The 21,127-nt window shown below is 41.1% G+C and overlaps 1 non-coding gene and 10 pseudogenes across 1 annotated transcript; all 11 read left to right on the forward strand.

The window, feature by feature from the left end:
- The first annotated feature begins 5,620 nt into the window (after positions 1–5,620).
- LOC130121312 (small nucleolar RNA U3) lies at positions 5,621–5,825 on the forward strand (annotated as a pseudogene).
- A 1,534-nt stretch (positions 5,826–7,359) lies between these two features.
- Positions 7,360–7,525, forward strand: LOC130121342 (small nucleolar RNA U3; annotated as a pseudogene).
- Positions 7,526–10,011: 2,486 nt separating this feature from the next.
- LOC130121344 (small nucleolar RNA U3) lies at positions 10,012–10,207 on the forward strand (annotated as a pseudogene).
- A 388-nt stretch (positions 10,208–10,595) lies between these two features.
- LOC130121340 (small nucleolar RNA U3) lies at positions 10,596–10,765 on the forward strand (annotated as a pseudogene).
- A 1,386-nt stretch (positions 10,766–12,151) lies between these two features.
- Positions 12,152–12,333, forward strand: LOC130121348 (small nucleolar RNA U3; annotated as a pseudogene).
- Positions 12,334–12,733: 400 nt separating this feature from the next.
- On the forward strand, positions 12,734–12,903 carry LOC130121338 (small nucleolar RNA U3; annotated as a pseudogene).
- Positions 12,904–14,450: 1,547 nt separating this feature from the next.
- Positions 14,451–14,632, forward strand: LOC130121346 (small nucleolar RNA U3; annotated as a pseudogene).
- A 400-nt stretch (positions 14,633–15,032) lies between these two features.
- On the forward strand, positions 15,033–15,202 carry LOC130121339 (small nucleolar RNA U3; annotated as a pseudogene).
- A 1,598-nt stretch (positions 15,203–16,800) lies between these two features.
- Positions 16,801–16,981, forward strand: LOC130121350 (small nucleolar RNA U3; annotated as a pseudogene).
- A 399-nt stretch (positions 16,982–17,380) lies between these two features.
- On the forward strand, positions 17,381–17,550 carry LOC130121345 (small nucleolar RNA U3; annotated as a pseudogene).
- Positions 17,551–19,629: 2,079 nt separating this feature from the next.
- LOC130121308 (small nucleolar RNA U3) lies at positions 19,630–19,841 on the forward strand. Its single transcript, XR_008811041.1, has one exon. It is a non-coding gene; the product is annotated as a small nucleolar RNA U3 (small nucleolar RNA).
- Positions 19,842–21,127: the final 1,286 nt, after the last annotated feature.

A 21,127-nucleotide genomic window follows, 5' to 3' on the forward strand; every position in this document is an offset into this window, starting at 1 on the left:
AATTTGCATAGCTTATTCATGGAAGTAAATTTACAAAACACTGCAATTTGATGTACCAGTTATGACCAACTTGTACAGACCTCTGATTACCAAGTCAAACAATTTTTTGTTTTGTAAAAATGCAAGATATGCTTGCACAAAATATTATCAAGCAGAAATGGACTTGGAAAAGAAAAATAATTTTGGTGCCCACCAAGGTTACAAACTTAAACAATGTTCCCTGCAATTACTGCAAGGTTGTTTTTATTTAAAAACATTTCTCAAGTAGCTAGCTATAATTTCCTATACCTTACAATGGCAAACAGGCGATCTGCAAATTGTGGTAATGTTAACGGCTTGATAAGAATTGTTCGTTCTGAGTTCAAGAACGAAAATCTGAGTTGATGGATTTAGATTGCTAAATGTTAACTTGCTTAACTTTTGTATTAATTACCCCACATTAGCGAAACACTTGTGTACTGTAACTTACAACAGTTAACTTTCTATGCATAATGTGTATTACTAGCGCAGATGTAAACATAATGTTAGGCTAAACAGGGAACCGAGCTCTCTCAGCTGATCTGTTATTGAGTCAAATGGTTAGTATGCATCTACACAGCCACGCAACTTTTGTAAAAGTTGTTCAGGAAACCTTAAGTCGATGCTAAAACTTAGTTCAAAATGGTGCTTTCGCCGTAGGTCTGCCATAGTTGTCAGTCACTTGCATAACTCGTGAGCTGTGGAAATATTTTCTCTTCCTCATCCTCGATTTTGAAAGGCGCTGTCGGATGTCAAAATAAACGCTTCTTTCAAGAGGTGAAATGAGATGTCAATCGGCATCAAACTGCAAGTGATGGCGAATGAAGTTTTAGGATGGCATCTGGGGTGGCCAATCAGATGTCTGGGGTGTCCAGTTTCACCCCAGACACCTGTCTGGCTCCGCCTTGATTGAGGTGGAAGTTTTGTGATTGCACAGGAGCAAATTGTGGCGTCAGATGTCTAATAAACTGGCTAACAACCGTTTTTTTTAATTATTTCTTGACCTAGCAAGCACTGTGAGCAGCACTCACTACCTGATAAACATTTTTATAGTTTCAAGGCTTTAAATTTCATCCAACCTGATGCAGCACTGTGCTGAGAGCTCGCTAATATAAATGGCAGGGAGGCAAGGAAAACTTGCATTCTGCTGTGAGTATTGGGGGAGGATGGAGTGCCCTCTATTGTCCAGAAACGCACACTGCATCTGTTTGCTGAAATGTAGCCGATGAGGTTTTCTTGGTGCAATGTTTCCATCAGAGTGTCAGCCCACCTGGACTAGCAAATTGCTAATGCTCCTGTATAAAGATGGTTGTATTTAAATTGCAGGCCCTGGAAATTGATGGACTCGGCACCCTCACAGAAGGGACAGCCCACAAGAAAGGTAATAAAAACTGTGTGAATAAATGTTCCTGAGTGTTGAGCTGCAATTGTTCAGTTATTTAGCATTTGGTTTTATGATGGTATGGTTACCTTGTACAAAAGGGAAAGACTATAAAAATGCCAATGTACCCATCTAATTTATAGGCTCTAGCATCCCCGCGACCCTGAGAGCAGGATAAACAGTTTGGATAATTGATGCATGGATAGCAAAAGAATTCATGCATTGACATATACTTTCATTAATGTAAGCCTTGTCTTGTTCCTTGTGATTAGGTCTTGTCAAAACAGGCAGCAAAATATATGGTAGATTCTCTTAAAGAACTTGGATGGAGACTGAGAGCCTAAAGTCCCAGATCCGAACACAGGCCACGTCTTTGTGATAGACTGTCACAGATATCAACCACCAAGAAATGTAAGTAGTTGTAGTACTGTTTTTATTTTATACTTTATTTCTTTGGGAGAGTGCATATTAATTAAATGAATAAAATCATAAATATGCAATATTTAGCCAGTCATGTAGTCCTACCTTGGCAATAACCTACAAACTTCATCTGAACACATTTTGCACAATTTACTAATTCACTTTCAGTTGGGTATGAATTGGAATATAATTAAGTGAAAACCTCTCACATGAGCAATTGCAGCTCTTTTGTGAAGCTTGTTTTCTATGATTAAGCTTTGTGTTTTTGATTCCTGTTTATGCCTACATTTCATTTGCCCCATTTTTTCTGTTCATGGTATAGAGATGACCTGAATTATTTCATAAGGCCACATACAGCTCGCTACCCGTGCAGCAGACGGCTATTAAATGTACAAGTACTTGTTCTTATTTTGTTGATGTGGTTGTCTCATTTATGGCTGCAACTAAACTATTTTGACAGTCAAATAACTTATCGATTGATACAAATAATCGATTATTTAGATTATGACTCAGTTACTCAATGGCTCTTATTTATCTTTCTGCTTTCAAATGTAGCTTGAGGTTGTTTTAGGCATGCGGTAACGATAAAGATGAGACCTTCATTCAAAAATGTATTTTTTAATGAATGGCTAACTAGGACTAGTTCAGTGAGGGCAGTTGCTTGCTGGGGTGTACAAGTCTGCTTCCTTTGAAGAAAGCCATCCATGGTAGCATAACAAGATCCAACAAACCCACAACTTGTTCCAATTAATTTGAATGCGACCCACATTGGGCATGCACGCATAAACAAGTTGCAGAAATCTTTCACAAATTCAAGTATCAAATCCTCCGGTGTTCTCTAAACTTTTGTGTTCGGCAGCAACACCATCTCCAGCCATACATGTCACCATGACAACAATGCGACGTTTAAGCAAAGAATTTCCAAATGGCAGACAGGCTCTGGTTTAACATTGTAAAGTTAGGGCACATATGGAATGTGAACAGGATGGTTGTGAATATGTCCAATGTCATTAATAATTGATTGATCAAGAGAAAATGTATTTCAAAACAGAAAATGTTACAGCTTGTAACATGGCTTTTAACACTAACATTAGCTAGCCAGCTAGCTTAACTAGACGAGTCTTAATCATGCAGAGAGCCAACGTGCCACCTCTTCAGATTTTGCGTCGCGTTGATCAGTGCATAATTTCCGTTGGTTGGTTAGTAGACGTAGCTCGTACTAACGGTCACATTGTGAGATGGTCATCCTAACTTTGACACTCAGACTTTTGTCCCAGGTTATCTTCGGTCGTAAGACTGGAATTATGGCCATCTTTGAACCTGTCTCACAGTGCAACGTAAGACCACTTTTAGAACCCCGACCAAACATATCGCCACGTTTACTCATCTGAGACGGCCCAAATCGCATAGTCTGTAGGAGAGAGATGATGTTTAGTTACAGAATTTTTTTCTTTTTCCAAAAAAAAACACACCCAAACTCCAAATCTGCCTGGAGACACACCATAGAGCCAATCGGTAATGAACAGGACAGCCCTCCCAATGGCACGTAAACTGACGATGATGATTGCTGCCTTCAGAAACTTCAGGGGGCTATTATGAAAGTAGAGTTGTCCTATATGGGGTTTTAAATTTTCAGTTCAGACAAAAACAATGTTCTTTACAAGGAAAAGAACTGATGATGAAATGAAACAAATTATGTAATCAAGAATTGGAAAAGTGGGACCCTTTCAGTTTTTAAGGATATGGTTCGATGAAAGAATTGCATGCTTATCCATTCAGAAAGTAGTGGACAAATGTAAGAAGGTAATGTAATGGTGTTTAGTTGGAAGTGAATGGGGCAGATGGAACTGCTTTGAAGGCCATATAGAATGGTTTACTTTGGTCAGTATTAGATTATGGCTGTGTAGTGTATGGGTCAGCAGCCAACATTGGGGGAAAAAAATGAGAAGGTACAATATCAGGCTTTGAGATAATGCAAAGGTGCATTTAAAACAAGCCCCAATAGCAGCATTACGGGTAGAAATGGGAGACATGCCACTAGAAATGAGAAGGATGGTTATCCTTGAACTACTGGGCTAATTTACAGGGCCATAGTCAGGATCATCCAACACTAGACACTTCAGTCCCTTGTTGGGAAAAGGAGAGAAGGGAAACAAAAAGCTTTGGATGGACAATGACACAAAGCAATAGAATTTGAAGTAGATCAATTAAACATTGAGCCAACAGTGCCTTTGCCAGCAATACCACCTCGGATACTTCCAGATTCCTCAGTAGATTTCCCATTATTAGAAAAGAACAAATGTAAGAATTTGAATTCTGATTGACATAAAATACAGGCTTACATTGATAATTACACAGTTGCATCCAGATTTATATGCATGCATCAAACAGGTCAGTAAATCAAGATGGGAGGTGAATTGTAAAGAAGAAACATCCAAATTTACCGTATCCTTAATCCATCAAACTCTATCCGCATCCCTAACCCTAATTCTGGGGGTATCTCCAAGCCAGCACTGGCGTAGGCCCTCTGGTGACACACGCTGGCCCGGGCATTCAACCCTTAACTTTCACTCCGAGAAGGTCAGTATTATCCATCAGAAATGCCATTGCCATGGTTCGCTTGCCTACTGCGAAGAGTTGGTCTCTGTTGCTGTGGTGTTCTTTGTGGGATTGTCTACCTGAGTAAGTAAAATCTTACCCTAACAAAAACCCAACCCAAAGGTGTGGAAAGATCCGGCAATTTTATCCAAAACTCACTCTGAGAAGCTCAAGACTTTACATAAGAAATGCCACTGCCGTCGTTAGCTTGGCTACTGCGAAGTTAGTCTCTTTTGCTGTGGTATTGTCTGCCTGAGCAGATAAATCCCATACCCTAACCCAACCGAATCATGTAGAAGGAGGCATCCGTTAACTTTATCCAAAACTCACTCTGAGAAGCTCGGTGCTTTCCATTATAAATGCCGTTACTGTGGTTAGCTTGGCTACCGTGAAGAGTTAGCCTCTGTTGCTGTGGTATTTTCTGTGCGATTGACTGCCCAAGCTGATAAAACGCTTACACTAATCGAAATATGTAGAAAGAGCCGTCCGTTAATTTTATCCAAAACTTTCATTCCGAGAAGCTTGGTACTTTACATCCGCATTGCCATAATTAGCTTGGCTACGATGAAGAGTTGGTCTCTGTTGCTGTGGGATTCTGAGGGATTGTTCGACTAAACGGATAAAACCCTTACCCTAAGTGAAACCTGTAGAAAGCACTTCAGTAATTTTATCCAAAACTTTCACTCCGAGAAGCTTGGTACTTTGCATCAGAAATGCCATTGCAGTGGTTAGCTTGGCTACTGCGAAGAGGTAGTCTCTGTTGCTGTGGTGTTCTCTGTGCAATTGTCTACCTGAGCTGATAAAACCCTTACCCTAAGCGAAACATGTAGAAAGAGCCATCTCGTTCTACATCTTTGTCAGGGTTGGCGTAGGGTTATGGTCAGCAACAGAGACTTCCCATAGTAAGAGACTGTCTTGGTGGTTGCCAAGCTAACCACTGCAGTGGCGTTTCTGATGGAAAGTGCAGAGCTTCTCGGTGTGAAAGGTTTGGATAAAATTAACGGATAGCTCATTTTACACGTTTTTGTTAAACTTGGGGGTAGAACTAGGGTAAGAGGTTGTTTTTTTTTTTTTTTTTTTTTTTTTGCTCAGGCAGCCAGTCTCTGCTGTAGTATTGTCTACCCTAGCAGATCAAACCCCAGCCCTAACCACAAGATCCACCCGTTAAGTTTATCCAAACCTAACACTAACCAAAAGCTGCAGAAGACTGTATTTTCAGCGATCATTTCTGCCTTACTTAACTTGAAATATGTTTCTAAAGTGATTCCCGCCAGCCACGATAATGGGCTGTTGTGAATCTTCCTGAGCGCAAAGCGGGTACAGGGAAGTTGTTTAATGACACTCTGCTTTTATGACCGTTGAGTGCTCCTTTATGGGAGCTTTGAGGAAGGAGCACATTCTGAGGGGTTAAAAAGGGGGGAAATCCAGAACTCCTCCAGTTTTATCCAGACCTAAATTTTAGTCCTAATCCTTACCCCTAAAAACAGTAAATTGCAATAGCAGACCACTTCAAAAAAAAAAGCAGCTTATATTACTCTAAACCCCACCAATAACTTTTCAAGCTTAAAGCAGGGTAAACTAATCAAGATGGGAGGTGAATTGTAAAGAAGAAACATCCAAATTTACCTTATCCTTAATCCATCAAACTCTATCCACATCCCTAATCCCAATTCTGGGGGTATCTCTAAGCCAGCACTGGCAGAGGCACTCTGGTGACACGCGCTGGCCCGGGCATTCAACCCTTAACTTTCACTCGGAGAAGCTCAATATTATCCATCAGAAATACCATTGCCGTGGTTAGCTTGGCTACTGTGAAGAGTTGGACTCTGTTGCTGTGGTGTTCTCTGTGCGATTGACTGCCTGAGCTGATAAAACCCGTACCCTAAGCGAAACATGTAGAAAGCGCCATCCATTAACTTTATCCAAAACTTTCACTGAGAACCTTGGTACTTTCCATCAGAAATGCCATTGCGGTGGTTAGCTTGGCTACCGCGAAGAGTTAGCCTCTGTTGCTGTGGTATTCTCTGTGCGATTGATGGCCCAAGCTGATAAAAACCTTACCCTAATCGAAATATGTAGAAAAAGCCGTCCATTAATTTTATCCAAAACTTTCACTCTGAGAACCTTGGTACTTTTCATCAGAAATGCCATTGCAGTGGCTAATGCGAAAAGTTAGCCTCTGTTGCTGTGGTATTCTCTGTGCAATTGTCTGCCTGAAAAAAACCCATACCCTAAGCGAAACATGTAGAAAGAGCAATCTTGTTCTACCTCTTTCAGTCAGGGTTGGTGTAGGGTTATGGTCAGCAACAGAGACTGTCTGCCTGTGCAGATAAAACCTTTACAACTAAGCGAAACATGTAGATGGAACCGTCAATTAATTTTATCCAAAGCGTTTACTCTGAGAAGCGTCGTACTTTCCATTAGAAATGCCTTGCCATGGTTAGCTTGGCTACTGCAAAGTTAGAATACCACAGCAACAGAGTCTCTGTGCCATTGTCTGCTTTGAGTGCTCCTTTATGGGAGCTTCGAAGAAGGAGCGCATTCTGAGGAGTTAAAAAGTGGGAATAATTCAGAAATCCACCAGTTTTATCCAGACCTAAACCTTAGTCCTAATCCTTACCCTAAAAACATTAAATTGCAATAGCAGACAACTTAAAAAAAAAAAAAAGCTTATTACTCTAAACCCCACCAACAACTTTTGAAGCTTAAAGCAGGGTAAACTAATAAAGATGGAAGACAATGGGAGGTGAATTGTAAGGAAGAAACATCCAAATTTACCGTATCTTTAATCCATCAAACTCTAACCCTAATTCTGGGGGAATCTCTAAGCCGGCACTCTGGTGACACGCGCTGACCCGGGCATTCAACCCTAAACTTTCACTGCGAGAAGGTCAGTATTATCCATCGGAAATACCATTGCCATGGTTCGCTTGCCTGTTGCGAAGAGTTAGTCTGTTGCTGTGCTGTTCTAGAGAAATGTGTTTCTAAAGTGAGTCCTGCTACCCACGATGATGAGCTGTGATGCTTCTTCCTGAGCATAAAGCAGGTACAGAGAAGTGGTTTAATCAAGTTCTATGCTTTTGTGGAAAGAAGCATGCTCTGAGTGGTAAAATGCAGAGCCATCAATTAATTTTATTTAAACCTAACCCTAAAAACACACTGCCGTAGCAGTGAACTTCAAAAAAAAAATCATTTATAATGCTCCAACCCCCACCATCAATTTTTCAAGTTTAAACTGGGTAAACCAATCAAGATACAAGACAGTGGGCGATCAATTGTAAAGAAGAAAAATCATCCAAATTGAACCTACCATTAACCCATCAAACTCTCTCCATAACACTAATCCTGATGGTTTCTCCAAGCCGGCGCTTAGGCACTGTCCACCTGAGCAGATAAAACTTTACCCAAACCCTACCTAAACCGAAACATGTAGAAAGAACCATCTGTTAATTTGATCCAAAACTTTGACTATGAGAAGCTTGGTATTCTCCTTCAGAAATGACATTGCTGTGGTTAGTTTGGCTCCTGCTAAGAATTAATCCCACAAAGAATACCATAGTAACAGACTGTCTTGGCAGTTGCCAAGCTAACCACTGCAGTGGCATTTCTGATGGAAAGTACAGAGCTTCTCGGTGTCAAAGGTTTGGATAAAATTAACGGATAGCTCAGTCTACGTCTTTCTGTTGGACTTGGCGGTAGAACTAGGGTAAGAGGGTTTTTTTTTTTTTTGCTCAGGCAGCCAGTCTCTGCTGTAGGATTGTCTGCCCTAGCAGATCAAACCCCAGCCCTAACTAAGATCCATCCGTTAAGTTTATCCAAACCTAACGCTAACCAAAAGCTGCAGAAGACTATTTTCAGCGATCATTTCTGTCGTTCTTAACTTGAAATATGTTTCTACTAGAGGAACCCTGCTGCAATGTAGCGGTTTGGTTATCCACCCGTCTAAATCTTCAACCTGCCAGCTAACTCCCTCCCCCCAAATGCTCAGAATCATATGAAATGCCAAGAAAAGTGGTTTTTTTTAGAAAATGCATATTTTGCATAATTATGTATAATTGTTTTAATTTTCTATTTTTCTGGTCCTCTCTGGAACAATACCTACCACCTCCAAAAAAAATTAGGATCATAAATGCATTTTTGCAAAAATGCATTTATTTTGCATAATGCCAAACATTTGTAAGTCCCTCTTTTTTTACATAGGTGGAAAAAATGAAAGATGCTCAATCATCTGAAATGCAGATAAAAGTGGTTTTTAGCGATTTTTAGAAAAATGCATAATTTTAATTTTCTGGGATTTTTCCTTTACTCTCTGAGACGATACCTACCACCTCCAAAAAGAATTGGGATCATAAATGCTTTAGTTTCCGGTCCCGCTATCTACGCTAACAGACATACACTCACCGGCCACTTTATTAGGCACACCTGTCCAACTGCTCGTTAACACAAATTTCTAATCAGCCAATCACATGGCATCAACTCAATGCATTTAGGCATGTAGACATGGTCAAGACGATCTGCTGCAGTTCAAACCGAGCATCAGAATGGGGAAGAAAGGTGATTTAAGTGACTTTGAATGTGGCATGGTTGTTGGTGCCAGACGGGCTGGTCTGAGTATTTCAGAAACTGCTGATCTGCTGGGATTTTCACGCACAACCATCTCTAGGGTTTACAAAGAATGGTCCAAAAAAGAGAAAATATCCAGTGAACGGCAGTTCTGTGGGCGAAAATGCTTTGTTGATGTCAGAGAAGAATGGCCAGAGTGGTTCGAGCTGATAGAAAGGCAACAGTAACTCAAATAACCACTCATTACAACCGAGGTATGCAGAAGAGCATCTCTGAACGCACATGTCGAACCTTGAGGCAGATGAGCTACAGCAGCAGAAGACCACACCGGGTGCCACTCCTGTCAGCTAAGAACAGGAAACTGAGGCTACAATTCGCACAGGCTCACCAAAATTGGACAATAGAAGATTGGAAAAACGTTGCCTGGTCTGATGAGTCACGATTTCTGCTGCGACATTCGGATGGTAGGGTCAGAATTTAGCGTCAACAACATGAAAGCAAGGATCCATCCTGCCTTGTATCAACGGTTCAGGCTGCTGGTGGTATAATGGTGTGGGGGATATTTTCTTGGCACACTTTGGGCCCCTTAGTACCAATTGAGCATCGTATCAATGCTACAGCCTACCTGAGTATTGTTGCTGACCAAGTCCATCCCTTTATGACCACAGTGTTCCCATCTTCTGATGGCTACTTCCAGCAGGATAACACGCCATGTCATAAAGCTCGAATCATTTCAGACTGGTTTCATGAACATGACAATGAGTTCACTGTACTCAAATGGCCTCCACAGTCACCAGATCTCAATCCAATAGAGCAACTTTGGGATGTGGTGGACCGGGAGATTCGCATCATGGATGTGCAGCCGACAAATCTGCAGCAACTGCGTGATGCTATCATGTCAATATGGACCAAACTCTCTGAGGAATGTTTCCAGTACCTTGTTGAACCTATGCCACGAAAATTAAGGCAGTTCTGAAGGCAAAAGGGGGTCCAACCCGGTACTAGCAAGGTGTACCTTTATAAAGTGGCCAGTGAGTGTGTACGCGCACACACATTACGAAAACCTATGGGTAGAAAGTGATTCCCGCCAGCCACGCTAATGGGCTGTCATGAATCTTCCTGAGCGTAAAGTGAGTACAGGGAAGTTGTTTGATGACAAACTCTGCTTTTATGACCGTTGAGTGCTCCTTTATGGGAGCTTCGAGGAATGAGCACATTCTGAGGGGTTAAAAAGGGGGGGGAAATCCAGAAATCTACCAGTTTTATCCAGACCTAATCCTTACCCTAAAAACATTAAATTGCAATAGCAGACAACTTTAAAAAAAAAAAAGAAGCTTATATTACTCTAAACTCCACCAACAACTTTTGAAGCTTAAAGCAGGGTAAACTAATCAAGATGGAAGACAATGGGAGGTGAATTGTAAGGAAGAAACATCCAAATTTATCGTATCCTTAATCCATCAAACTCTATCCACATCTCTAATTCTGGGGGTATCTCCAAGCCGGCACTCTGGTGACACGCGCTGACCCGGGCATTCAACCCTAAACTTTCACTCCGAGAAGGTCAGTATTATCCATCAGAAATACCATTACCATGGTTCGCTTGCCTGTTGCGAAGAGTTGGTCTCTGTTGCTGTGCTGTTCTAGAGAAATGTGTTTCTAAAGTGAGTCCTGCTACCCACGATGATGAGCTGTGATGCTTCTTCCTGAGCATAAAGCAGGTACAGAGAAGTGGTTTAATCACAAGTTCTGTGCTTTTGTGGAAAGAAGCATGCTCTGAGTGGTAAAATGCAGAGAGCCATCAATTATATTTAAACTTAACCCTAAAAACAAACTGCCGTAGCAGTGAACTTCAAAAAAGAAATCGTTTATAATGCTCAAACCCCCACCATCAATTTTTCAAGTTTAAACGGGGTAAACCAATCAAGATACAAGACAGTGGGAGATCAATTGTAAAGAAAAATCATCCAAATTGAACCTACCATTAACCCATTAAACTCTCTCCATAACACTAATCCTGAGGGTTTCTCCAAGCCGGCGCTTAGGCACTGTCCATCTGAGCAGATAAAACTTTACCCAAACCCTACCTAAACCGAAACATGTAGAAAGAACCATCTGTTAATTTGATCCAAAACTTTGACTACGAGAAGCTTGGTATTCTCCTTCAGAAATGACATTGCTGTGGTTAGTTTGGCTCCTGCTAAGAATTCCACAAAGAAAACCATAGTAACAGACTGTCTTGGCGGTTGCCAAGCTAACCACTGCAGTGGCATTTATGATGAAAAATAGAGCTTCTCGGTGTCAAAGGTTTGGATAAAATTGACGGATAGCTCAGTCTACATTTTTCTGTTGGACTTGGCGGCAAAACTAGGGTAAGAGGTTTTTTTTTTTTTTTTTTTGCTCAGGCAGCCAGTCTCTGCTGTAGGATTCTGCCCTAACTGTAAGATCCATCCGTTAAGTTTATCCAAACCTAACGCTAACCAAAAGCTGCAGAAGACTATTTTCAGTGATCATTTCTGTCGTTCTTAACTTGAAATATGTTTCTACTAGAGGAACCCTGCTGCAATGTAGCGGTTTGGTTATCCACCCGTCTAAATCTTCATCCTGTCAGCTAACCGCCTGCCCCTAAACCCCCCACTCCAACGTCCTCCCCCCAAATGCTCAATCATCTGAAATGCCGAGAAAAGTGGTTTACCCCCCTAGTTCAACTCCCTCCCCCCAAATGCTCAATCATCTGAAATGCCAAGAAAAGTGGTTTTTAGCCATTTTTAGAAAATGCATATTTTGCATAATTATGTATAATTGTTAATTGTTTTAATTTTCTTCTATTTTTCTGGTCCTCTCTGGAACAATACCAACCACCTCCAAAAAAAATTAGGATCATAAGTGCACTTTTGCAGAAATGCGTTTATTTTACATAATGCCAAACATTGATAAGTCCGATTTTCTTTTTTTTTACATAGGTGAAAAAATGAAAGATGCTCAGAATCATCTGAAATGCAGATAAAAGTGGTTTTTAGCAATTTTTAGAAAAATGCATATTTATGTATAATTTTAATTTTCTGGGATTTTTCCTTTACTCTCTGAGACTATCTACCACCTCCAAAAAGAATTGGGATCATAAATACTTTAGTTTCCGGTCCCGCTATCTACACTAACTAACAGACATATACGCGCACATTACGAAAACCTATGAGTAGAAAGTGATTCCCGCCCGCCACGATAATGGGCTGTCATGAATCTTCCTGAGCGCGAAGCGGGTACAGGGAAGTTGTTTAATAACAAACTCTGCTTTTATGACCGTTGAGTGCTCCTTTATGGGAGCTTTGAGGAATGAGTGCATTCTGAGGGGTTAAAAAGGGGGAATAATTCAGAAATCCACCAGTTTTATCCAGACCTAAACCTTAGTCCTAATCCTTACCCTAAAAACATTAAATTTCAATAGTAGACAGCTTAAAAACAAAAAAGCTTATTACTCTAAACCCCACCAACAACTTTTGAAGCTTAAAGCAGGGTAAACTAGTCAAGATGGAAGACAATGGGAGGTGAATTGTAAGGAAGTAACATCCAAATTTACCGTATCCTTAATCCATCAAACTCTATCCACATCTCTAACCCTAATTCTGGGGGTATCTCCAAGCCGGCACTCTGGTGACACGCGCTGACCCGGGCATTCAACCCTAAACTTTCACTCCGAGAAGGTCCGTATTATCCATCAGAAATACCATTGCCATGGTTCGCTTGCCTGTTGCGAAGAGTTGGTCTCTGTTGCTGTGCTGTTCTAGAGAAATGTGTTTCTAAAGTGAGTCCTGCTACCCACGATGATGAGCTGTGATGCTTCTTCCTGAGCATAAAGCAGGTACAGAGAAGTGGTTTAATCACAAGTTCTGTGCTTTAGTGGAAAGAAGCATGCTCTGAGTGGTAAAATGCAGAGAGCCATCAATTAATTTTATTTAAACCTAACCCTAAAAACAAACTGCCGTAGCAGTGAACTTCAAAAAAAAAATCATTTATAATGCTCCAACCCCCACCATCAATTTTTCAAGTTTAAACTGGGTAAACCAATCAAGATACAAGACAGTGGGCGATCAATTGTAAAGAAGAAAAATCATCCAAATTGAACCTACCATTAACCCATCAAACTCTCTCCATAACACTAATCCTGAGGGTTTCTCCAAGCCGGCCCTTAGGCACTATCCACCCGAGCAGATAAAACTTTACCCAAACCCTACCTAAACCGAAACATGTAGAAAGAACCATCTGTTAATTTGATCCAAAACTTTGACTACGAGAAGCTTGGTATTCTCCTTCAGAAATGACATTGCTGTGGTTAGTTTGACTCCTGCTAAGAATTAATCCCACAAAGAATACCATAGTAACAGAGACTGTCTTGGCGGTTGCCAAGCTAACCACTGCAGTGGCATTTCTGATGAAAAGTACAGAGCTTCTCGGTGTCAAAGGTTTGGATAAAATTAACGGATAGCTCAGTCTACGTTTTTCTGTTGGACTTGGCGGTAGAACTAGGGTAAGAGGTTTTTTTTTTTGCTCAGGCAGCCAGTCTCTGCTGTAGGATTGTCTGCCCTAGCAGATCAAACCCCAGCCCTAACTAAGATCCATCCGTTAAGTTTATCCAAACCTAACGCTAACCAAAAGCTGCAGAAGACTATTTTCAGCGATCATTTCTGTCGTTCTTAACTTGAAATATGTTTCTACTAGAGGAACCCTGCTGCAATGTAGCGGTTTGGTTATCCACCCGTCTAAATCTTCATCCTGCCAGCTAACCGCCTGCCCCTAAACCCCCCACTCCAACGCCCTCCCCCCAAATGCTCAGAATCATCTGAAATGCCGACAAAAGTGGTTTACCCCCCTACTTCAACTCCCTCCCCCCAAATGCTCAATCATCTGAAATGCCGAGAAAAGTGGTTTACCCCCTGCTTCAACTCCCTCCCCCCAAATGCTCAGAATCATCTGAAATGCCGAGAAAAGTGGTTTACCCCCCCTAGTTCAACTCCCTCCCCCCAAATGCTCAGAATCATCTGAAATGCCAAGAAAAGTGGTTTTTTAGCGATTTTTAGAAAATGCATATTTTGCATAATTATGTATAATTGTTAAAATTGTTTTAATTTTCTTTTTTTCTGGTCCTCTCTGGAACAATACCAACCACCTCCAAAAAAAATTGGGATCATAAGTGCATTTTTGCAGAAATGCGTTTATTTTGCATAATGCCAAACATTGATAAGTCCGATTTTTTTTTTTTTACATAGGTGAAAAAATGAAAGATGCTCAGAATCATCTGAAATGCAGATAAAAGTGGTTTTTAGCCATTTTTAGAAAAATGCATATTTATGTATAATTTTAATTTTCTGGGATTTTTCCTTTACTCTCTGAGACGATATCTACCACCTCCAAAAAGAATTGGGATCATAAATACTTTAGTTTCCGGTCCCGCTATCTACACTAACAGACATATACGCGCACATTACGAAAACCTATGAGTAGAAAGTGATTCCCGCCCGCCACGATAATGGGCTGTCATGAATCTTCCTGAGCGCGAAGCGGGTACAGGGAAGTTGTTTAATAACAAACTCTGCTTTTATGACCGTTGAGTGCTCCTTTATGGGAACTTCGAGGAATGACTGCATTCTGAGGGGTTAAAAAGGGGGAATAATTCAGAAATCCACCAGTTTTATCCAGACCTAAACCTTAGTCCTAATCCTTACCCTAAAAACATTAAATTGCAATAGTAGACAGCTTAAAAACAAAAAAGCTTATTACTCTAAACCCCACCAACAACTTTTGAAGCTTAAAGCAGGGTAAACTAGTCAAGATGGAAGACAATGGGAGGTGAATTGTAAGGAAGTAACATCCAAATGTACCGTATCCTTAATCCATCAAACTCTATCCACATCTCTAACCCTAATTCTGGGGGTATCTCCAAGCCGGCACTCTGGTGACACGCGCTGACCAGGGCATTCAACCCTAAACTTTCACTCCGAGAAGGTCCGTATTATCCATCAGAAATACCATTGCCATGGTTCGCTTGCCTGTTGCGAAGAGTTGGTCTCTGTTGCTGTGCTGTTCTAGAGAAATGTGTTTCTAAAGTGAGTCCTGCTACCCACGATGATGAGCTGTGATGCTTCTTCCTGAGCATAAAGCAGGTACAGAGAAGTGGTTTAATCACAAGTTCTGTGCTTTAGTGGAAAGAAGCATGCTCTGAGTGGTAAAATGTGGAGAGCCATCAATTAATTTTATTTAAACCTAACCCTAAAAACAAACTGCCGTAGCAGTGAACTTCAAAAAAAAAATCATTTATAATGCTCCAACCCCCACCATCAATTTTTCAAGTTTAAACTGGGTAAACCAATCAAGATAAGACAGTGGGCGATCAATTGTAAAGAAGAAAAATCATCCAAATTGAACCTACCATTAACCCATCAAACTCTCTCCATAACACTAATCCTGAGGGTTTCTCCAAGCCGGCCCTTAGGCACTGTCCACCTGAGCAGATAAAACTTTACCCAAACCCTACCTAAACCGAAACATGTAGAAAGAACCATCTGTTAATTTGATCCAAAACTTTGACTACGCGAAGCTTGGTATTCTCCTTCAGAAATGACATTGCTGTGGTTAGTTTGACTCCTGCTAAGAATTAATCCCACAAAGAATACCATAGTAACAGAGACTGTCTTGGTGGTTGCCAAGCTAACCACTGCAGTGGCATTTCTGATGAAAAGTACAGAGCTTCTCGGTGTCAAAGGTTTGGATAAAATTAACGGATAGCTCAGTCTACGTTTTTCTGTTGGACTTGGCGGTAGAACTAGGGTAAGAGGTTTTTTTTTTTTGCTCAGGCAGCCAGTCTCTGCTGTAGGATTGTCTGCCCTAGCAGATCAAACCCCAGCCCTAACTAAGATCCATCCGTTAAGTTTATCCAAACCTAACGCTAACCAAAAGCTGCAGAAGACTATTTTCAGCGATCATTTCTGTCGTTCTTAACTTGAAATATGTTTCTACTAGAGGAACCCTGCTGCAATGTAGCGGTTTGGTTATCCACCCGTCTAAATCTTCATCCTGCCAGCTAACCGCCTGCCCCTAAACCCCCCACTCCAACGCCCTCCCCCCAAATGCTCAGAATCATCTGAAATGCCGACAAAAGTGGTTTACCCCCCTACTTCAACTCCCTCCCCCCAAATGCTCAGAATCATCTGAAATGCCGAGAAAAGTGGTTTACCCCCTGCTTCAACTCCCTCCCCCCAAATGCTCAGAATCATCTGAAATGCCGAGAAAAGTGGTTTACCCCCCCTAGTTCAACTCCCTCCCCCCAAATGCTCAGAATCCTCTGAAATGCTGAGAAAAGTGGTTTACCCCCCTATTCCAACTCCCTCCCCCCAAATGCTCAGAATCATCTGAAATGCCAAAAAAGTGGTTTTTAGCCATTTTTAGAAAATGCATATTTTGCATAATTATTAAAATTGTTTTAATTTTCTGCTATTTTTCTGGTCCTCTCTGGAACAATACCTACCAACTCCAAAAAAAATTAGGATCATAAGTGCATTTTTGCAGAAATGCATTTATTTTGCATAATGCCAAACATTTCGAAGTCCCAGATTTTTTTTTTTACATAGGTGAAAAAATGAAATGTTCAGAATCATCTGAAATGCAGATAAAAGTGTTTTTTAGAAAAATGCATATTTATGTATAATTTTAATTCTCTGGGATTTTTCCTTTACTCTCTGAGACGATATGTACTACCTCCAAAAAGAATTGGGATCATAAATGCTTTAGTTTCCGGTCCCGCTATCTACACTAACTAACAGATATATACGCGCACATTACGAAAACCTATGAGTAGAAAGTGATTCCCGCCCGCCACGATAATGGGCTGTCATGAATCTTCCTGAGCGCGAAGCGGGTACAGGGAAGTTGTTTAATAACAAACTCTGCTTGCTAACCGTTGAGTGTTCCTTTATGGGAGCTTCGAGGAATGAGTGCATTCTGAGGGGTTAAAAAGGGAATAATTCAGAAATCCACCAGTTTTATCCAGACCTAAACCTTGGTCCTAATCCTTACCCTAAAAACATTAAATTTCAATAGTAGACAGCTTAAAAACAAAAAAAGCTTATTACTCTAAACCCCACCAACAACTTTTGAAGCCTAAAGCAGGGTAAACTAGTCAAGATGGAAGACAATGGGAGGTGAATTGTAAGGAAGTAACATCCAAATTTACCGTATCCTTAATCCATCAAACTCTATCCACCTCTCTAACCCTAATTCTGGGGGTATCTCCAAGCCGGCACTCTGGTGACACGCGCTGACCCGGGCATTCAACCCTAAACTTTCACTCCGAGAAGGTCAGTATTATCCATCAGAAATACCATTGCCATGGTTCGCTTGCCTGTTGCGAAGAGTTGGTCTCTGTTGCTGTGCTGTTCTAGAGAAATGCGTTTCTAAAGTGAGTCCTGCTACCCACGATGATGAGCTGTGATGCTTCTTCCTGAGCATAAAGCAGGTACAGAGAAGTGGTTTAATCACAAGTTCTGTGCTTTTGTGCAAAGAAGCATGCTCTGAGTGGTAAAATGCAGAGAGCCATCAATTAATTTTATTTAAACCTAACCCTAAAAACAAACTGCCATAGCAGTGAACTTAAAAAAAATCATTTATAATGCTCCAACCCCCACCATCAATTTTTCAAGTTTAAACGGGGTAAACCAATCAAGATACAAGAGTGGGCGATCAATTTTTAAGAAGAAAAAACATCCAAATTGAACCTACCATTAACCCATCAAACTCTCCATAACCCTTATCCTGACGGTTTCTCCAAGCCAGCGCTTAGGCACTGTCCACCTGAGCAGTTAAAACTTTACCTAAACCGAAACATGTAGAAAGAACCATCTGTTAATTTGATCCAAAACTTTGACTACGAGAAGCTCAGTACTCTCCTTCAGAAATGACATTGTTGTGCTTAGTTTGGCGACCGCGAAGAGTTAGTCACTTTCTGTGGGATTATCTGCCTGAGCAGATAGAGCTTTACCCCAACCGAAATGTAGAACGTTTTTTTTAAACTGGATCCAAACATTTTACTCTGAGAAGCTCAGTATTTTCCATCAGAAATGCCATTGTCATGGTGAGCTTTGATACCACGAAGAGTTGGTCTCTGTTGCTGTGGGATTGTCTGCCTGAGCAGGTAAAACACTTGCCCTAACTCAACCGAAACATGTAGAAAGAGCCATCTGTTTATTTCATCCAAAACTATCGCGCCGAGAAGCTCGGTACGTTCCATCCGCAGTGCCATTGCCATGGTTAGCTTGGCTATGATGAAGAGTTGGTCTCTGTTGCTGTGGGATTTCTGAGGGATTGTCCGCCTAAACGGATAAAACCCTTGCCCTAAGCGAAACGTGTAGAAAGCACTCCGTTAATTTCATCCAACATTTTCATTCCGAGAAGCTCTGTTCTTTCCTGCAGAAATGCCATTGCCGTGTTTAGCTTGGCTACTGCGAAGAGGTAGTCTGTCGCTGTGGAATTGTCTGCCTGAGCAGGTAAAACACTTACCCTATCCCAACCGAAACATTTAGAAAGAACCATCCGTTTATTTTACCCAAAACTATCGCTGCGACAAGCTCGCTACACTCCATCAGAAATGCCATGGTCGGCTTCGGCTACCACCAAGACTGCCTGTTGCTTTGGTATTTCTATGGGATTCTCTGGCTGAGCAGATAAAACCCTTACTCTTAAGTGAAACATGTAGAAAGAGTTGGCTGTTAATTTCATCCGGAACTATCACCCCGAGAAGCTCGGTACTTTCCATCAGAAATGACTTTGCTGTGGTTAGTTTGGCTACTATGAAGAGTTAGTCTCTGTTGCCGTGGTATTTTCTGTGGGATTGTCTGCCTGAGCAGATAAAACCCTTACTGTAACTCTACTCTAACCAAAAGATGTGGAACGACCCAACCCTTAATTTTATCCGAAGATTTTATTCCGAGCAGCTCGGTACATTCCATCTGAAATGCAATTACTGTGGTTAGCTTGTCTATCGAAGTTATTCTCTGTTGCAGTGGTATTCTCTGTAGGATTTTCTCCCTTAGCAGGTAAGACCCTATCCCAACCGAAACATCTAGAAAGAGCAATCCGTTAATTTTATCTGAAACTATCACTCCATGTTCAGAAATGCTACTGAGAAGAGGTAGTCCCTGTTGATTTGGTATTGTTTGCCTGAGCAGACAAAACTCTTAGCCTAACTCATCCCTAACCGAAAGATGTGGAAAGAGCAATCTTAATTTTATCCAAACCTTTCAGTTGGAAAATCTCAGTACTTTCCATCAGAAATGACTTTGTCATGGATAGCTTGGCTACTGCTAAGAGTTTTTCTGTTGTATTTTTTTGTGGGATTGTGTGACTGAGCAGATAAGTCCTAACCCAAACCTTACCTCAAGTGAAACATGTAGAAAGCGCTCTCCGTTCATTTTATGCAAAAGTTTTACTCTGAAAAGCTCAGTACTTTCCATCAGAAATACCATTGCCGTGGTTAGCTTGGCTACTGCGACGAGTTGGTGTCTTGCTGTGGTATTCTCTGTAGGATTGTGTGCCAGAGCAGATGAAACCCTTGTCCCAATCCAACCGAAAGATGTAGAGCCATCCGTTACGTTTAGCCAAACCTAATCCTACTTTCGGGGATAAGTTCTTTAGTTTTTATCGTGAATTTTTTTTCTAAAGCGAGTCCCGCCATCCACGATGATGAGCTGGGGTGCTTCTTCCTGAGCGCTAAGCGGGTACAGAGAAGTTGTTTAATCACAAGCTCTGTGCTTTAGATGACGTTCAATGTCCCTTTTATGGGAGCATCAAGAGGAAGGAGCATGTTCTGAGTGTAAAAAGGAAAAAAAAGTGCAGAAATTCATCAATTTGATCTAAACCTTAGTCTTAACTCTTAAAACATTAAATTGCAATTGCAGAAAAGTTCAATTTGAAAGAAAAAACAAAAACAAACAAAAAACACTTGTATTGTTCCAAACCCCACCAACAACTTTTCAAGATTAAAACGGGATAAAGTAATCAAGATATAAGACGATGGGAGATCAGTTGTAACGAATAAACACCCAAATTGCCCCCAGACTTATCCAATCAAACTCTATCCACATCCCTAACCCTAATTCTGGGGGTATTTCTAGTCCAGCACTTGGGCATTGGCGGAGGTGCTCAGTTGCCATGTGTTGGCTCGGGCATTCAACCCTAACCATAAAGTTAACCTAGTATGTTCAGTGTGAAATGCCGGAGCCGTGGTTAGCTTGGCTTCCGCGAAGAGTTGGTCTCTTGCTGTGGGGTTTTCTGTGGGATTTGCTGCCTGAGCAGGTAAAACATCTACCCTAATACAAACCCTAACCCAAACGTGTTGAAAGAGCCGTCTGTTAATTTTATCCAAATTTTGCATACCGAGAAGCTCTGTACTTCCCATCAGAAATGCTATTGTTAGCTTGGCAACCTCCAAGACAGTCTCTGTTGCTATGGTATTATTTGTGGGATTAATTCTTAGCAGGAGCCAAGCTAACCACGGCAATGGTATTTCTGGTGGAAGAGACTGAGTGTTTCGGAGCTTGTGGTTCAGATATAATTAGCGGCTGGCTCTTTGTACATCTTTTTGTAAGGATTGGGTTAGGTTTAGTATAAGGGTTTTATCTGCTTAGGCAGACAGTCTCTGTTGCTGTTGTATTTCTGCGGGATTGTCCGCCTGAACAGATAAAACCCTTACCATAAGTGAAAAATGTAGAAAGAGGCGTCCATTAATGTTAACCAAAACTTTCACTCCGAGAAGCTTGGTACTTTCCATCAGAAATGCCATTGCGGTGGTTAGCTTGACTACTGCGAAGAGTTAGTCTCTGTTGCTGTGGTATTCTCTGTGCGATTGTCTGACTGAACAGGTAAAACCCTTACATCTAAGCGGAACATGTAAGAAGAGCTGTCCATTAATGTTTTCCAAAACTTTCACTCCGAGAAGCTTGGTACTTTCCATCAGGAATGCCATTGCCGTAGTTAGTTTGGCTACTACAAAGTTTTTCTCTGTTGCTGTGGTATTTTCTGTGCGATTGACTGCTTGAGCTGATAAAACCCTTACAATTAAGCGAAACATGTAGACAGAGCCGTCGATTAATTTTATCCAAA

The sequence above is a fragment of the Lampris incognitus genome, chromosome 11 (genome assembly GCF_029633865.1).
Source record: "Lampris incognitus isolate fLamInc1 chromosome 11, fLamInc1.hap2, whole genome shotgun sequence".
Classification (NCBI taxonomy): domain Eukaryota; kingdom Metazoa; phylum Chordata; class Actinopteri; order Lampriformes; family Lampridae; genus Lampris; species Lampris incognitus.